The 17763-nt window shown below is 34.2% G+C and overlaps 1 long non-coding RNA gene across 1 annotated transcript; it reads right to left on the reverse strand.

Annotated features, from left to right (window-relative positions):
- Nucleotides 1–4453: 4453 nt before the first annotated feature.
- Nucleotides 4454–5233, reverse strand: LOC149189027 (uncharacterized). The gene is made up of 4 exons (XR_016256320.1): nt 5107–5233; nt 4886–5034; nt 4697–4763; nt 4454–4538 (listed from the first exon to the last, which is right to left on the reverse strand). It is a non-coding gene; the product is annotated as an uncharacterized LOC149189027 (long non-coding RNA).
- Nucleotides 5234–17763: the final 12530 nt, after the last annotated feature.

Below are 17763 nucleotides of genomic sequence, written 5' to 3' on the forward strand. Positions count from 1 at the left end.
GGGCCAAAACCGTGACGATTCTTCGACATGTAATGGATAAGGATGATAGCTCTTGACGAGGAGTTTTCACACGTGTTAAGGTCGGCTTGGTGTTAAGTTGACGTAACTAGTTATGGAAGCCCCTAGATTGTGACATTATGAAGCCCCTCTTATTAGTATATATAGAGGGTGAGTGTGAGTACTTATTCTCATCCATTGGTGCATCACAAGAGTTCATCAAAGGATCCTAAGGAACTCGGCTAAGGGAGAGAGGTAACTCTGCGGAAGCCGCAACAAGAAGGCTAGGGCAGCGAAGGAGTTAAGGTTTGTTTCAGGGCTAAATTGAGGAAATCGAGTTGTTGTTAGAGGGCCAAGGAGCTGAGCTTGAAGGCCGAGTTGAAGAAAGGTGAACGCAAGTCTATTTGGGGCAGAAAAGAGGTAAAGGAAGTTTGTTTTGAGTGGGATGTAGGTGACATCGTGGGACTGTGGTAAGCTGCACGCCTAACCACTTCAAAACAAGGACAACATGGAGAGGTTTTGGGGCAAATTTGTTCCCAGAACAATAGTATGTATGTGGAGGACTCTTCCTTAGTAGGGCCACAGAGATTAAGGACTCTTAGTACAAAATCGAGAAAACAACAGACCTGGAGCAGCATTATCTTGTGATGGGTCATAGTCTTGACCAGTGTTTGGATCGTTTATAGGGAAGTCTGTGGAAGTTAAAGAGGAGGGGCAGACCTCATGGTTCGATGCCCTAAACTAGTGATAGTTTCCACAGTGATTGGGCACCAGACTTGGAGCAAAAATTTCATGTGTGTTGGGTCAAAGAGTTTGACCAGTGCCTGGATCAAATTGATGGGTAGCTTGAAGATACCTTAAGAGTTGTTTGGAGGAGCCCACATGGACTATTGAGAAGCCTACCAAGCATCCAAGGTGATAGGAGGCACATCAGATCGAAAGGCAAGAGGACAGCAACAAGGAGTGTTGCAAATGTTACCTTGGTTGAGGAGTTGATGGTGTCCTAGGAGAGGACAAGATGTTGATTCCCAGATTTTTGCAATAGCTCCTCTATTGCAGAGCAAAGGGAAGATTGGTGGATTCTGTGGGCAGCCATGTGTAAGGGTCTCTCTTGGACTATTGGAGGGTAGCGTGAGAGTGGACCAACTGTGAACGTGTTTTGGGCACTTATGGTCTGTTGGAGGAGAGTGTGATAGTGTCCAAGTTGGAGCCCAGTGAGATACATCTTGATGGAGAAAGGTAGTTGCGAGAGAGGAAGTTGTTAAGCTCAAGGGTCTGATCAACCAGGAGCAATTTGTGGAGCCAGAGGCTTGTGTGTGGAGAAGAACATCTACAGCAAAATATGGGTAGTCCTCTTAGCCAATGTTCATTTGTGGGAGATGGAAATCTTGCAGTGATAGGTGGCAGCCCTCCATGCCCTATGTTGGTCTTCATCGGAGCAGCGCAAGAAGACCATAGTGGGCTAAAGTCCCTGAGTAGTTGAGGAGCAGCAGTGGGTAGTTGAGAGTTGTTTACAAGTGGAGTTGTCAACAACTCGAAAGGAGTCTCGATGCGTTGATGGAGGAACGATCAATTAGTGAGCAGATCAAATAACCGAGATTCAGTGACCAGATGGACTTGGAGCATTGATAAAAGCAAGAGCTACAGATCGAAATCCGAAGGACTGGGTAAGTACAAGGTACGACCAAGAGGAGCTGAGAGAGTGTGCTATATCAGCCAGATGGTCAGAGTATCTTGTTGAGGACAGATTGGTTGTCGATGGACCGACACCAAGCCCCAGTTTTGTATCTTGTACTAGTGGATGTATGAGGGCATTATCCCTGTTACGGGAGCCCTAGACTATTGTATTATATGTTGTTTAATATAACAAAGTTGGGCTGAAAATTGTAAAAAATTGTCCATATTCTGTGCATGTGTGATTTACTATTGTTTATATTTCGCTATGCAAAGTAGTTTTGTTGAGATTCTTGGTTTGGTAGCATCAAAGATTTTAAGATTCTATCCTAGACCCAAGATCATGGAAATTCAACACATCTCTACCCACACATGCGAGTAAATTCTGAGGCAAACATCGAAATTGCAAGGTTGAGGGTATAGGTCGAAAGTTGTTGAGATAGGAAGGAGGACCAAGATTCTAAATGAAACCTAATTGGCATTGACGTGAGTTGAATCTTATGGTATGACAACTTGTTGACTTGGGCTTCTTTTGTCGTGATGAAAGAAGGATAATTGGAAGGCTGACTTGGTGGATGGAGGAGAACCTGTTGTTGGTATTGCTTGTTTCATTTGATTTGGTTCTAAAAGAAGAGAAGAGAATTTTTGGGTTTTTTCTCCTAGAAGAGGGGTTTTCCCCTGGATGAGAGCCTACATCCTGTCTCGTTGTTGTTTTGATCTTCATGCATTTATGTTTTGGTAGTTTCTTGATGATAAGAAGATAAAAGAAGACATAAAAGAAGTTAACAAGAATACTAAGAAATCACAAGTGATTATCAAGATAAGAAAATCTTTCTGTCTTCATGATTTTTTAACATGGTATCGGAGCTATGGTGAAGAAGGACAAAAGGCGGCTTGAAGATCTATTCATCTTCTTGAAGGTAAGGAAGTCTTGATAAAGGATCATATAAAATTCTTGGTTTCAAGAATACCTAGACCTCATCTAAGGTGGCATCAAAAAAATCAAAGTTTTGTACACTTCTCCAAGGCCATTCACATTACCATTTTCAAGGAGGATCTGAAAGTAGTCTACTTCTTAAATTTTCATATCACAATCACTTAACCACAAGCAGAGACACCCAAAGTCGCAGGCAGAGACACCTGAAGTTGCAAGCAGCTCAGAGACAACCGAAAATTACAAGTAGTTAAGAAGATCTAAAAATTCAGAGGCACGAAGATTGCATGCATAGTAGCTTTACAGAGGTCTTAAATAGGAAGCGGCGACGACAACTTCTAACTATAGGAAAGCATGAGGGCAAGCATGATTCAATCTAGCGGAAGCCGACAAAGATATTAGCACAAGGTACAACAGCACCTGCAAATGGATCAAACCAGGGTTTGACGGTGGCTAGGGAGACCCTACACACCAAAATATGGATGCATAGCTCCCGAACATCGCTTTTATTCAATGCTATATATTAATATAAATTAAATTCATCATTCTTGATTACAATCTAGGATTACTTTTCCACTAATTGAGTAAATTCTATACAAACAACATAGATTTTATTAATGTCAAATCCCACTAGCGCAATTGGATTTTGAGGGTTTCATTCTGTAAAGCAATTAAGGTTCAACTCACAGTAGTTGAGTGGAGGCACCAAAAAATAAAATCCACCCATGTTAAGGCTTGGTGTGGCCCAAGCAGAGTACTATCTTGACACACTGAACTCTAAGTTGATTGAACATGTGGGTCATGACTAGGTCCCAATGTACACATGAAATAAAATAAATAACCCAACACACCAAGCTTTGTGCTAATTAAACACATGGTCATGACTAGGTCCTACCGTACACATCAAATAAAATAAATAAACCCGACACACCATATATGCCACATACCATGTATGTCCACTATACATGTCAGCTAAAATGAATAAATGGAGAGAAGAGTGGTTTTAACAAATAGAGGAGGATGGTTTTTGAGAGAAATAGATTTCAAGTTCAATCCTCAATTGCCACGACTCTAATGGAGGGAGGCAATACTATTATTATAGATCTACATAGAAAAATATGTAGAGAATGACAGTGCAGCCATGGCTAAGAAAGCCAAAGACAAGGTTCAACAAAAGAAACAGCAGAAAGGGATATTAATGAAAGAAAAAAATATAACCATGAGGCCAATATAGCAAGCAAATAGAAGATAAATTACTAAATTGATCGAGAATGATGCTACAATTTATTCATAAACTCAAAAATAAAAATAGCTCCAATTTATTCATTGATTCATTATGTACTAAGAGTACACAAACTAGCCAAATATTCAAAGGCTCAAAAATAAGAAGAAGAGCTCCAATTTATTCATTGATTAGATCATTATGTACTAAGAGTGCCTAGACTACCCACAAAATCTAACATAAATAATCACATTTCAAATGGGAATGGAAATTATCAAATAATTTTTCATTCTAATTCTTCACCTTGAATTATTAAGATTTAGTAATTCACTAAAGGAAATGACCCTAGGAGTACTAAGACTAAGTGTGAAACAAGGTAATCTGCAACAAGGATAACCAAACACGTACTATTTATTCAGACTGTGTGTTTGTCCAAAGTCCCTTTTGAATCTATGTTTTAGTATGATTGATTTAGAGAGCATTCACAAGCTAACCTAATCCTCATTGCTATTTATTTAATCACTTAGCAAGAAATTAAGAATAGCTTTTGCATGTTTAACCCAAAGTAAATGCTATCAACTACAAAACAAGCAAACTAGAATATATTGGAGAATAGCTGCAAAGTACCTCAAAAACATTGCTCCATTACAGTAGTGCTCACTCTACCTTTGCACTCAGGTCCTCTATCCTCTCTATATGCTAACAGAGATGCTGGAAGCAAATGAAGTACTATTAGCTCTAAAAATCTAGATATAAATTAATGAATTACTTACAAATTGCAATTTTATTTTAAAAAATCAAATCATAATAGACCACAAATAAGCATAAACAGGGCGATGTTGAGAAGTTGAGAAGGGGCTACAGTGTACCTTGTAGAATATTATTCTGCCCTTTGCACTCAATTAAATGCAGCTTCTCTATATAGTTGAAGAAAAGCTGGAAACAGTAAATAAATAAACAAACCAGCAGCATTAATAAGTTTAAAATTAATTGAAATTACTAAACGAAAACCAGAGACTTAGATATGGCAATTACTGTTGATATCAAATTCCCTTCACCTCATAGAGGAATGTATATTGTGTTGGCCAATTTACTACAACTATCAAACGGTCCAAAAATAAATTTTCTGCTTTAGGAATCTTCCCTTTGTGCTATTGTTCAAGAACCTCCCCTGTGTCATGCTCTCGCTCTCTTTGCCTCCTACAAGCTAAAACAATATTGTCAAAATTTGTCAATTAACATCAGAGAAAAAAAAATTATGATAAAGAAAAATACTTACCCTGGAATGCCGTTTGGTCAAATGAACCAATGGCTGATGGATGCATTAAGTAAACAACAAAATCAACTCCAACGAATTCTCCCCTTGCTGCCACCTCTCTCTCTTTTATTGCTGCCCCTGCCTCTGCCTGTGCTGCTTAAACCGTTGATGTTTGCTCGAGTGTTTCACGTCGTGGTGCTAAAAATATAATGCTGCTTTGGTGGTGGCTTTTATCTGCTTATACTTGACTAAGATTGAGTGTGAATCCCTTACGTACACCACATGTCAGCGTAGGGCTTAACATTTTCAATTTTAAATTTTAAAACTAAATTTAATTAAATTAATTTTATTATAATTATTTGAATATTAATTTATTATAATTATTTGAACATTAATTAATATCATTATTTCATTGTATTATTATTTTTATTTAAAGTATAGTTATATAAATGAATTAAATATGTTTTTTAAATAAATTTTGTAAATGTTATTATAGATTATTTTGATTTTTTTAATCAAAATCAAAATTTCTAAATAATTTTTTAGTTATTTTATTAGACCAAATAAATATATTTCATAAATATCACAAATGGGCCAATTACAACATGTTTTTAGAAATTCAAGGTATTAGTTTAAGTATGATATCATATGAGGAAACTAATTAATTGTTCACCAAACCACTCAAACTCAACATATGATGAAATGAATGGTTTAACAAACCACTCAAATTAAAATCCTTTGATATTATTGACAATTTTGATTAATAATATTAAAATAAATCTATTTTAATTTTATTATATATTAATAATTATATAAAAAGCGAATTAATAAGTAAACAAAAGACGCATATACAAGAGTGACAATTGATATAGAATAAATAAAATAAAACATATTTGCTTAATTATTTTAGCAGAACCTTTTTTTTCAGAAGGAAAAAATCGGCATATTATATATTGAGAAAGATATATTGATCGAGTTACATTGTGGATCATATGCTTGGAGATCCTGTTGAGCGCATATGTATTTGATAACTGATAGTAACAGAATGAGTGCCTGGTATAGAAAAAGACTGCACATGGGACGATATGAGAGTATAATAGAGGGGAGCAGAAGCTAGCAGAGAGAAATGAGAGCATAATGTCGACCTGTAGTCAAAATGATAAAAAGCGTCTGCAGCAGCAGAAACCATGGAGGAACATGAGTAAACAAAGACTATAACCGCCATATAGATGGCATGCTTGAGACATATACAAAGTATGCAGAAACCTAAATTAACTAAAAATAAGAATCGATAGGGAATAAGTAGAATAAAAAATATTTGCATAATTATTTTAGCAAAACCTAAATTAACTAAAAATAAGAATTGATAGGGAATAAGTAGAATAAAAAATATTTAGCAAAACTTAAATTAACTAATTAAATTTTTATGATTTCATTAAAAAATAATAATTACACTTATTTTAAAATAATTTATTTTAATGCTTAAGCGGGTGGTCAACAAGCCGTCAAACCAGATTTGACTACCCGCTGCATCATTAAATGGTGCGTTGCCATTGTGAATATTGGCCACCGTTGGAGAGTCGGAAGTCCTCTCGACGACGGGAGGTCGTCGGTCGGAGAGGTGGGTTCGTCCGTAAAGGGCCCAAACGTTATACCTTTAACCTACGCCATTCTATACCGAACCTATGGTTATGAATATATGGATTCTATAAAATGCAAAACTAGGATTACAGGTCATTAAACATTTTCCCCTTTTTGATGAACAAAAAATGATAAAATTTGTAGAGAATCACAGTGAAGCCGTGGCTAAGAAAGCCAAAGAAACGGTGAAAAAGAAAATATGGATATTAATGAAGGGAAAAAATATAACCATGGGTCAATATAGCCGGCAAAAACAGAAGATGAATTACTAAATTAATCGAAAATGGTGCTACAATTTATTCATCAACTTGAAAATAAGAACAACCGCTCCAATTTATTCATTGAATTTATTATTATATAAATAAGAAAAACCTCTCTAATTTATTCATTGAATTTATTATTATGTAAATAAGAAAAACAGCTCCAATTTATTCATTAAATTTATCATTATGTAAATAAGAAAAACTCATTGAATTTATCATTATATACCCAGAGCAGAGAGTACCCAAAAAAAATCACTACATAAATAATCACATTTTAAATGGGAACGAAAACTATAGAATAAAATTTTATTCTAATTCTTCACTTTGCATTATGAAAAATTAGTAATTAACCAAAAAAAATAACCCTAAGAATAATAAAACCTAGTGTGAAACAAGCTAATCTGCAACAAAAATAAACATTTAGTAAACAACAAAATCGTCTCCAACAAATTGTCCCCTTGTTGCCACCCCTATCTCTTTTACTGTTGCCCCTGCGTCTGCCTGTGTTGCTTAAACCGATGATGTTTGTTCGAGTGTTTCACGTCCTGATGCCATGCCGGAGGTTCGGAATAAAAATACAATGCTGCTTTGGTGGTGGCTTTTAAGTGCTTATACTTGAGTAAGATCAAAAGTATAAAATCGCATTGATGTGAGTGTGAATACCTTACGGAATCCTTGTTTGTTTGTGCTTGCCTTGTACAAATATATTTTCGATAATACTAAAAGCATTTGAATATTAATTTAAGTTTAATTATATTAATTATTTGAATATTAATTTAATATAATTATTTAAACATTAATTAATATCATAATTTTATTGTATTATTAATTTTAATATTATTATTTTATTTAAATTATAATAAAAAAATATTTTTAAATATACTTTGTAAATATTATTATTAATTATTTTGTTTTTTAATTGAAATTAGAATTTTTAAAAAGTTGGTAATTTTGAAAAATAACGATTCAATAAATTTATTTCATTAATGTGATAAATAGACTAATTATAACCTCTTCTTAAACTTAAACTCACTATATAAAAAAACATTGTTCACCAAACCACTTAAATTAAAACCCTTTGACATTATTGATAGTTTTGATTAATAAAATTAGAATAAATACGTTTTAATTCTATGTATATTAAATAATTATATAAAACATAAATTAATAACTAGACAAAAGACAGATATGTAAGAGTATATGTAAGAGTAAGAATTAATATAAAATAAGTAGAAAAAACATATTTACTTAATTATTTTAGTAAATCGTAAATTAACCTATTAAATATTTTTATACTTCATTAGAAAAATAAATAACATTCATATTTTAAAATTGAAATTTCTTTTTACTAAAAAATAACATAATCTCCTCCCTAACCTATGGATATCACACTTTTATGATATTTGTTATTTTTTAATAAATTTAATTTTATTATTTTAAATATATTATTCATTTCCAATATAAAATAATTTTATTATAATAATTATTTAATATTAAAAGGATAATTAATCTATTTATTTTTAAAAAAATTATTAGAAGAATTATTTAAATATTAATAAAAAAATATATATTTTTTTTAATTGTGATCATTAAAATTCTTATATAGATTGTTAGTTTTATATTAATAACAAAGTTAAATTTATTATTAATTTTTAACATAAATTAATTTTAATATTAATATTCTTTTGACTGGGGTGATTATTTCATGACCAATAAATTAATTTTAATATATTATTTAGACATTTCTCTGGTTCTCATGATTATTTTGAGAGCAAAAGGCTTTGGGAGGGGCGCCCGCGCCTCCAATGCATTTAATAAGGATTGGAATGGCCTATCCCTCCTTTGTGGGAGGCATGCAACACTTAAGATTGGAATGGCCTATCCCTCCTATGTGGGAGGCATGCAACACTTTAGTTTACGCAAGTCTCTAGCCTAGGTGTTTTTTGGATTTTTGCATGCAATGGCTATCGGAAAGGTTTTCTATTTAAGTAGTTTGGATTATGATTCTCGTGGGAATTTTATGTTTGATCCGATCTAGCACTAGTGCGTACGGAAAGAACTCAATATTGTTGGGAAAAACAAGGAGAACCAGATGGAGTCAAGATTATACAAAGATGATACGGATTAAATTGTTCTTCTTGCACCAAGGAGAAGACCCTATGCAACTGTTAATTACTTTATAGAAATAAAGTGAAATCCTACCGGAACAGAAGTTGTAACTAGTACTGCTATCCTCTCGTCTAGCTAGCAAATATTTACCCGGTGGATGGAAATACTTCTTCATTTGGATCGATGTAAGAGTACAACTACATTTCCAAAATCCATGTTGTCTATTCGGAACAGGTTGACCCCTTCGCTCTCTCATGGTACAATCCTCTTCCCGCTGAGCCCTCACTTTTCCACCGGTCCACAGAAACAAGATATAGGACTGATGCCGTTGATCAGTTCATCATATCAGATCAAAAATAACTTTCTTTTCCGTATACTCTCCCTATTATCGGTTGCTATTCGTAAGACTGATGCCGTTGATCAGTTCATCATATCAGATCAAAAATAACTTTCTTTTTTGTATACTCTCCCTAGTATCGGTTGCTATTCGTGTGGACTTACGTAGTCGATTAGATCATATCTCAGATAGATATGGATGTATATCTCCCTCAACATAGGTCATCGAAATGATCTTGGACAACCCCAACAAAAGCACGAAAGCCAAGATCTTTCATTAAATTGATTCCTATTCAAATTCCAACAGTGTATAACCACATGGATAAGCTCACATTAACCTGTCAATTTCGAATCCAATTTATGATTTGGAGGAATGATATATCGAGATATCAAGAAGGAATTAGCATGTAATAATGTGGATTCATACAAAAAGAATATTTCTTCAGACACTGTACTTATAGGATGGGAATAGAGAAGGAAGAGGGAATCCGGAAGATTTTGCATAATCTTTTTGACCGAAAAAGACAAATAAAATTCATTAGTGTTTGGTTAGAATACGAAAATGTGTATGATTCTTTTAAAAAAATTATTATATAAATTGACACTCGGATTTTCATTACTAGTATACAATAAGTATAACGTTTTTAGTATGGCTTACTATCTTAGTTTGTAATATTTGCCATTAGATTTTGCCTAGAAAATAATTAACAAAAACTACAAAAGAAATTACAGGCTCTCTAGTGAACCATATTAACGTTCAAAACCATTGACCTAAGTACCTATATGAAAATTTAGTGAGTGGATTGTTACAATATAGATTATAATAATCAATAGAAAACATAAAATTAAAATTTGCAGTGAAATAGTGGGTGGATTGTTACCATATACATTATAATAATCAATAGAAAACATAAAATTAAAATTTAGAAAACATAAAATTAAAATTTGCAGTGAAGTAGTGGGTGGATTGTTACCATATCAAATATAATAATCCATAAAATTAAAATTTACTATAAAATAACAAATAAATATGAGATGCTTCAAAAGTGAGATACGAAATAAGCATTACATTTGGCACGAGGATATTCCAAAGGTTATAGATTCTCACCAAAGGATATTTCTAAGCTTAGAAACACTATATTCAACTTAGACAAAAGAACTTACAAATTTAGAACACAAAAAGGAATGGCCAGTAAAACGTGTTAAGGTTCAAATCACATACAGAGAGCACGGAAATAAGTGTAAAGGGCTCGCATACTCCACATTTCTCATAGTTTAACTCAACTGTTGCAGGCACAGCTTTCAATGTCCCTATTATTGACAGAAACGGCTGAAACGAAAAGATACCCATAAATAATCGCTGAGAAACCTTCGCTGAAGGATCGCAAAAACACTCCTTCCCACTCAAATTTGCTAAGAAGAAACGGATTGTAAAGTCACAGATCAAAAAAGAAACCTTCAAAACTCAATATCACTCACAGAGGAGACGAAAACTAGCGATTGTCGGAAAAGGAAAAGAGGGGCTCCTGGCTGAATTGGCGTGCGTTCCAACAAGTATTGTCGGAAAAGGAAAAGAGGGGCTCCTGGTTGAATTGGCCCACGCTCGTCCAGACGCCTGTTGACCCATCGATGCAGGTTACTGTCATGGGAATGGCGACGATGGTTTTAGGTAGAGGATGATGGCTGCATCATTAAATGCTGCGTTGTAATTGTGGATATTGGCGGCCGTTGTTGGGAGAGAGGTCGCTCAGACGAAGACAGTGGGAGAGGTCCTATCGACGACGAGAGGTCGCCGGCGGGAGAGGCGGGTTCGTCCACAAAGGGCCAAAACGTTATACCTTTAACCTACCTATTCTATACCCTATCTATGATTATGATATGGATTCTATAAAAGGCAAAACTAGGATTCCAGATTATTCAACATTTTCTCCCTTTCATAAACAAAGAATGATCAAATTTGTACTTACAATGAATATGAGAGAGACATGGTAGAATTTGGACCAACAGAGATATGAGAGAATTTATATTTACGTACCTCACACGTAATTTCATACAGAGACTGACGCAGAGTACGCCAATTCAACACAAAGACCGGTCCGATCCTGATCCCTTCATCTCTCTCCTTCTCGGGCATCTCATCTCATCTCATCTCATCTCCATTTGCCTGAAATCAGCTCCTCTGCCTCCTAGAGATCAAAACATAAGTTAAGAGAGCATGTACCTAACTAGAATAGAGTAAAATTAGGCAAAGAATGATATGGTACGACACAATCCGAAGAAACAAACCTCTCGTCTCATTATGCGCTTCTGTTGAAACAAAAACATCATAACCCTCGTCTCCCCTGCCTCGATGATGAATCCTCTAACAACCGGTTGCAGGTGTTAAGTTCATTTCAAATTAGGGCTAAATCTATCAAAGAAATTAGCACCAAACTAGATTTAAAATTAGCAGCAAAGTGTAATATGTATTGGTGGTGTCCATCTATTACAATGCCAATAATTAAAACCCTTCCAATTTTCCACGAGGCGAATCTGAAACAATTAATAAATAAAAACTATTAAACCATGTAGCAACTCGTAAGCTCTATGCATACCTGATTATCAATTCCAGGCCAGGCGAAAAAGTATACGCGATCTTCCACTCCCGTGGTTAGGTTTATAGAAATCTAAAATCTAAAAAATTCACAACTATCCTTTACTCCACGTGCTGCACCAAAAATAAAATCAGACAGCCAAACAATGAAAACACACAGTAAAAATGTGCTCCACGTTCTGCAACGAAAAAAAGAACAAAGAACACGCAGAGGGCAAAAATGAAAATGAACAAAGAAATGAACGGCAAGCATCCAACGAAAACAAAAACAGCCCAAAAAACAGTATGCATGGCCATGCAGCTGAGCAAACAAACATCGATAAAGAAACAATTGAAGGCAATGCTGTGCAGAGTAGGGAAGGGAACAAAAAGAGGAGAATGTGTTTATATGCTCTGCTTTTGAAACGGTCACAAACAGCTTTTTCCTTCGCCAACATTCAAAGTAAGGAGCGGGTGATAACGGATAGGTATTCTATGTTCTTGCACCTCCATCCAAAATTTGAATGGGCAAAGAAAATATCGCTCTCATTTTGGCTCAACATGTTTTCTCTTATTTTATCTCATTTTTCAATTATTAAAAAGCGAACGACCTCGTTTGCTTTTTAGTAAAAAGAAAGGCAAAAATCATAATTATAATTATAATGCAACTAGTTGGTTGTGGTCTAGAGGAAGGATATTTCCCCAAGTGGAAAGAGCAGGCATTTCATCGACTTTTATTGGAAGTTATTTATAATGTGATTTTTTAGAGATTTCGGTGATGGAATCTGAAGGAAAAAATTGAGGTTAAATTTTGATTTGTTGCAGTTAAAATGGTTTTTTAATTGCATATTTGGATTGAGCACTCTGGAAAACTCCTGGAGGCTTTCATTGTGCAGAAACTAGCTATCAAACTTGCGATTCCAATAAATTCCTGCCAAATTTCGATCGGAAAAACCTGCCAGAAAAACTTTCAAAAAATCGCATTATAGACAACTGACTTCCCTTCCGAATTTTTAATGATTGTATTCGCTGAAGGAAACGGAAGTAAAGGCATTTGGCTACCACACATGTTTGATACGTCATTGTCTTACGGATGATGATTTCACTTCTACTATGTGTTTCAATTAATATTTTTTTTTAAATTGTGATATTGGGAGGGCCAAATAGAAACGAAGGAGTCCATGTGTAATATTTAAATAATTAATAATAATTTAGAGAAAAACATAATTAATAATAATTTGAAAAAAGAAAAACATTGTACCAAGTAAATGCTGGTTGCTCTGTATTTCTGGATGTTCTTTTTAATATAAATATCAAAATAATAATATAACACAATATTATATAAATGAATTTTTAGCGAGCGAATTAGTTAAATCCTCGTAAGCATTGACGAAGCGGGAGGAGAGTAAGACGCAGTGAATGGGAACGCGACGCGGCATGATGATAGACAAAGCGGGGATGTACACTTCATGGGCAAGCTAGACAGCAAGGAATGATGGTGAGTGCGTACTTAATGCCCTTCCCGGCGACATAGACTATAATTAATGATGCTTACTCCAGTCTCTACACCTACCTGAGTGTTTCCTAAACCAGACTATAATTAATGATATTTATTAGAAGTTTCCTAAATCACCTTTCTTTGTTCCCATTTTAACTATAATAAACACCTTAATGATGTTTACTATATCTAGGTGTTTCCTAAATCACTTTTTCTGTCCTCATTTTAACTATAATAAACACCTTAATGATGTTTACTATACCTAGGTGTTTCCTAAACCACTCTTCTTTGGTCCCCATTTTAATTATAATAAGCACTTTAATAATGCTTACTACACCTAGGTGTTTCCTAAATCACCCTTCTTTGGTCCCCATTTTAACTATAATAAACACTTTAATGATGCTTACTACACCTAGGTGTTTCCTAAACCACCCTTCTTTGGGGTTTGATAAACAAGTACTACATGTAGCCTAGTCATTACTGAACAAGTTTACATATTAAATGTTTCTTTGTGAACAAATTTTAAATGTTTCTTTGTGAACAAATTTTAAATGTTTCTTTGACATCGAATTAAATGTTTCTTTGTGAACAAATTTTAAATGTTTCTTTGACATCGAATTACATATAAAAGGTTCAATGTTAATAATAATAATAATATAATATAAAAAATTGGCTAATTTGATAAGCCAGTACTACATGCAACCTAGTCTTTACCGAATAAGTTTACATACTAAATTATTTAAATATTTTTGACATTAAATTATTTAAATCTTCAGATAGTCATTACCAAACAAGTTTACATATTAAATTATTTAAATGTTTTTGACCTATTAAATCATTTAAATATTTCTTTATCATCAGATTTTAATTTTTTTTTTTTATCATATTACATATAAAGAGTTCAATGTTAATTATTAAAAAATATTATACTAAAATAAAATTGTTTAAATATTTATTTATAGTGAAATATATACAATAAAAATAATTTAATGTTAAATATTATAATTGATATTAGTTAATTCTAAGTTTATGGGGTTTTGGATAGACGGTAATCATGTGAGATAAGGTACTCTTTGATATGAAGTCACTAGTTCAATGACACTCTTTGATGTGAAGTCACTAATTGGATTCTATGCCCATTCAAAGTAATATATTAGACATGTGCCCATTCAAAATAATATATTAGACATGATGAAGAATTAGTGCAACCAAACTTTCAAAAAAACAATAAACAATTAAAAAATCAATTACTATAATATTACTTTAACCTAAATTAATTATATATATATATATATATATATATATATATATATATATATATATATATATATATATATATATTGTTATAATAAATAAACATGTGAATTAATAAATATATTTGTTATAAAATCCAAACATTGGCTTCATCACACCTAGATAACGGCAAGGACCTAATAAAAAGGTGATTCCTAAATCCAACACTATAGAAAATTTATTGCGCCTGACATGCGCTGGAGATAGCCCCTTGTAACACGCCGTTTTTTGATTTTTTCCTATAGTCATCCGGGCGCGTGTTATATATGCCTATCTTTGGCGCATGTCAGGGCGTAATAAATTTTCTATAGTGTTGGATTTAGGAATCGCCTAATAAAAACCTACAGCGGTTATGTGGCAGCATTGAATATGCTTTCGCATTCATGATTTACCTACAGCGGTTATGTGGCAGCATTGAATATGCTTTCGCATTCATGATTTACCTACAACGGTTATGTGACAGCATTGAATATGATTTCGCATTCATGATCTCATTCATCTGTAGGTTAAATTTACGAATAAGATGTTTTCGCTGAGTCATTCCAAAGTAAATAAATAAGTTAAGTTGAGCAAAGTTCGTAAATATTGTGTATAGTTTATAATAATAATAATAAAATTATGATTTAATTAATTAATTGTTTGAAAAATATTTTAATAATATTAAAAATTGATGATGATGTTTATTAAAATTAATATAGTCTATTGGACCTTAAGAAAATAAGAGATTATTTCAGAGTTTTTAATATTTTATTTTTATGATCAAAAAGAAGGGAGAGAAGTATTACTATAGTTTTGTTGACTTAACAAATCAAGAAGGTTGGTAGTGTGCTAAAGGTTTTGGAAATGAGAAAGGATGTGAGTGAGACTCTCTTAGTATGGAAAAGGTGATAGACTCTTTCCTTCCAAGGTGTTTTGGGAATTAACCAACACCTTGTTTCACTTCAAAGTTCATGAGAATTAGTTCTTATCTCCACAATATTCAGTTTCTTCTTAACACCAGTCAAGATAGAAAGATAATTTTGGTTACCATAATTGGGGTTGATCACCTCCTCATAATATCATAGCTCTCTTTTTCCCTCTAACTCTTTATTATCCCATAACTTATCCTTAAATTTAGAAGTAATAGTATTTTAAATATTATCCTTATTCTTCAAGGTAATATCCTCCTTTATCCACAACTTATTTTTCAATTTATATTGGTCAATGTTAAATTAATAACATTAAATAGAGTCATACTTTGAAGGAACTAATAATATAGAAATAAAATGTTAGAATTAATGGAGAAAGTTAGCTTTTCTATGGAAATAAAATAGTAATTTTTCAAGAATATATATATTGTTAGCATTAATGGAGAAAGTTAACTTTTCTATGTTTAAGTGTTTGTTGCTTTAGAATAGGATTGAGATCCTATTTGATAGGGAGTGGTTCAAACAACTCGATATTGTGAAAGCCTATATATTTGAGTCTCATCTGACTCAATGAAATAGGGCATGTATGAGTGTTTGTACACTCTCCAGGTATCTCACCTGGAGAGCCAAGTTAATATATAGTTTATATATTCTGTCTCTTCTGTTTTTATCATGGTATCAGAGCTTTAGGGTTGTCGATCCTGTAAGCTGAGTGAAGAGTGCGACTGAGGCGAAATCGTCGCTTGGATTGGAGGGCTAATCGCGTCGATCCCACTGTTACCCTTCCGTGCATTTTCATTTTATCGATAGTCGTATATATGTGGTGTACAGTCGCGAAGACCTTCGCGAGTCCGGGGTGGTAATTTGCACCGATTGTTTTAAGATGCGTGTGTGAGGATGTCTTGTTAGATTATCAATTAATGAGGAGGTTGTTGAAAAGCATCCAAGGGAAAGAAAATCTAGTTCTTCTATATATTGGGAAGTGAACTCTGTTGATTCTGCTGCAGAATCCACTGTGGTTTCAAGATTTTGGTAGAGGAAGCGAACAGTTGCAGAAGTTGCTCGCACCATAGCTTACCGAGTAGAGAATTTTTTTTTTGTCGACGATAGAGCCTCTGCGAGAAAGAGCCAGAGGCCGTTGGCATGGATACGTTTGAGGCTGCTGAGGTGATCGGAGGTCATGGAGAGTACTGTAGGAGGTGTGCTCGTAGCAGATCAGGAGGCGTGATCTACTCACGTGATCTGCAGACAGAGGAAGAGGCAAGTGGCTGAGATCCCCACACGCCATCGACGTAGTGACATTGTGAGTTGTTGCTGCAGGTCGCGTATTTAGATTTGGTGCTCTATCGTCCGAGAGGAGTTAGCCGTCTGAGAGGAAGCCGCGTGAAGAAGACCAGAAGAAGTCTGAGTGTTGATGGTGATTGGAGAAGCCAGCGGGAGAGAAGAAGCTTGAATGTAAGCGTGGTTAGTAGCGATCAGTGGACCAATTATTCTCGATCTTGATAGATCGAGGCGCTAAGTGCTCAGATCTGTTGAAGTGGAGGATCAGATCTCTCCCTTCTCATCGAAAGCGAAAGCGTGTGGAACTCTGAAAGATATAATCCGTTGGAATTTTGGGAGATTTATAATTTGAAAGTTGTAAGGGCAGAAGATCGAAGTAGATCTGGGTCTATGTTTCGTTCAACAAGATTAAGAAATCCTAGAGAGTGCCACCGGGTAATGGTTTTTTGAATGGTCATGATCCAAGATCTATGTGTAGGAAAGAAGCGAGACCAAGATAGGCCGAAGATGTGAAATTGTGAAGGAATTGCTTTTTTGATTGGAGTTGCAGTGGGATTTGCAAATCCATGGAAAGAATAAAATATGCGCATGAACATTGTGGAGAGGGAGACGTTGTGGTGTGGAGCAAAAGTTTGTGGACAAAGCGTTGTTCTGGTTCCTCTGTCCAGCTAGGAATCTTCTCTTATTTTTACGTTCCAGTTCTCTTGTCAAGTGCTCTATCTGGAGCTTTAACTGACATTTCATTTGATTGTATGATTTACAGGTGGCAATACAAAG

This window comes from Pinus tabuliformis, chromosome 3_1 (genome assembly GCF_031772625.1).
Source record: "Pinus tabuliformis cultivar Carrire ecotype Pingquan chromosome 3_1, CPIR1, whole genome shotgun sequence".
Lineage (NCBI taxonomy): Eukaryota > Viridiplantae > Streptophyta > Pinopsida > Pinales > Pinaceae > Pinus > Pinus tabuliformis.